The sequence below is a fragment of the Etheostoma cragini genome, chromosome 11 (genome assembly GCF_013103735.1).
Source record: "Etheostoma cragini isolate CJK2018 chromosome 11, CSU_Ecrag_1.0, whole genome shotgun sequence".
NCBI lineage: Eukaryota > Metazoa > Chordata > Actinopteri > Perciformes > Percidae > Etheostoma > Etheostoma cragini.
Genome location: NC_048417.1, coordinates 3,322,446 through 3,324,514, shown reverse-complemented (window position 1 = coordinate 3,324,514; position 2,069 = coordinate 3,322,446). Strand labels below are relative to the sequence as shown.

Here is a 2,069-nt window from a genome sequence, read left to right as displayed (position 1 = left end):
TAGAGCAGGGGGAATGAGAGGACACACCAGAGCAGGGGGAATGAGAGGGGGAAACACTAGAGCTGACTTCTTCCACGTAGGTTGCTACATTGGTGGAAGTTTACAATACATCTAAACACACTCAATCATGGTAACCCAACAAATGTCAATAAAGGGGAACACTAAATCAAGACAAGAACCTAGGTAACATGAATTAATAACGAAAACACAAACAGAACATCAGTCACACACTTGAACTAGGACAGGAACCATTAATAACCTAGTCCCATGATCCTTTGCAACGGCCCTCTGCAGAGAAAAGTTCTGCTCTCTTTAGTCCAAACCCTTGTGTCTTACAACGAGGTATTACCTCATCTGGTCTTTGCACCATGTGGATGTCATTAAGCAATAAACATGTCCTTATATGGTCAGTTATTCCTGTCACGCCATATCTATTCCCATCAGGACTCCACGTCCTGGACGTACTCATCGCTCAACTTTATACAGGATATTCAGACTAGAGTCCATGCGTTATCAGCAAGAGAAATAAAGATACCATCCTAGGACATGAGATAACAACAGAAGACCTGTTAGGGTCCTTCAGGTAGTAGGGAGGGTCTGACAGACATGACAAGGGGGGGTGGGGGGGGGGGGGACAGTCACAGGTGTGTGAGATGATTGGGATTTTAAAGAAGGTTGCTTCCATCTGGAGAGCATATGTCACTATAGCAACAGGACGGAAGACAGAGGACCCAAAGGACTTTTTATTTCCCCACACCTCAAACTTTTGGAAACACGCCCTTTTAAAACCCTGAACTGCTACAGCAGGAGGTTGAGAAGGGTTGGCCCAGCAAGGATGCCGAAGGACCAGAGCCAGTTAAGCACCGGAGCGCTCCCCGAGGCCGCCACCGCCGTCTCTATGCAGAGTCTGAGGTTAGTCAGTAACACGCAGGACCCCTCCAGAAGTAGGAGGAGCTTCTAGACCTTAGACTCATGCATAAACCTTAGTGGTCCCCTGATACTGTATCTGAAGTCTCTTTTATGTAGACCTTGGTGGTCCCCTAATACTCTTTTATGTAGACCTTAGTGGTCCCCTAATACTGTATCTGAAGTCTCTTTTATATAGACCTTAGTGGTCCCTAATACTGTATCTGAAGTCTCTTTATATAGACCTTAGTGGTCCCCTAATACTGTATCTGAAGTCTCTTTTATGTAGACCTTAGTGGTCCCCTAATACTGTATCTGAAGTCTCTTTATATAGACCTTAGTGGTCCCTAATACTGTATCTGAAGTATATTTTATATAGACCTTGGTGGTCTGTAAAATTACAGTATAGTTTACTGTACTATTTACAATACCATGGCTATATTGGGATTTTTTTTACCGTAATACTTAGACTACTGTGATTTTGTCATGTTGACAAGGTTGTAATGTAACTTTACAGCATTCTACTGTAAAAATCACAGACAGTAGTGTTACTGTGAAATCTAAAGGAAATAACTGGAGATTTCACAGCCGTTATTTACAGTGTAGTAGAGTTTAAAGTTCCCCGTGCCACGGTGGCGTCAGGCCCTGTTCGGCATAACAACTTCAAGTTTCTCATGAAAGGTAAAACAGCCAATCACATCCAGCGATGGGAGGGTAAGGACGGCTGCGGCCTCCAGAGGACGCACGCCACAGGGACTGGAAACACTGAGTGTGTGCTCGCGCCTGTCGACTTGAGAGCTTTGTGACTCCTCAGGAGCATTATATAATCACACACACACACACACACACACACACACACACACACACACACACACAGACACTCACACACACACACACGCACACACCCAGACGCCTGCTTGCTGTTGTTGCACCTGAATGGAGCGTAGAGTTAATTTGAGGGAGGGGCTGAGGAGGAGGAAGAGGAGAAAGAGGAGGAAGAGGAGGAAGAGGAGGAGGGACGTGTGTCGGCTGCAGGATTCCATCACTCTTAGCAACCGTTGTTGAGTTACCAGGGAAACACTCTGCAATGCTCTCTGCTTCTCCTTTGTCTCTCTCTCTCTCTCTCTCTCTCTCCCTCTCTCCCTCTCCCTCTCTCTGACTTC

At 45.8% G+C, this 2,069-nt stretch overlaps 1 long non-coding RNA gene across 1 annotated transcript in view; it reads right to left on the bottom strand.

Moving 5' to 3' along the window:
• LOC117953154 overlaps window positions 1-2,069 on the bottom strand; it is a 20,882-nt gene that overhangs the window by 7,054 nt on the left and 11,759 nt on the right. The window contains exon 2 of the long non-coding RNA XR_004658576.1: window positions 56-62. This is a non-coding gene — a long non-coding RNA (uncharacterized LOC117953154). The remainder of the gene's footprint in view (window positions 1-55; window positions 63-2,069) is intronic.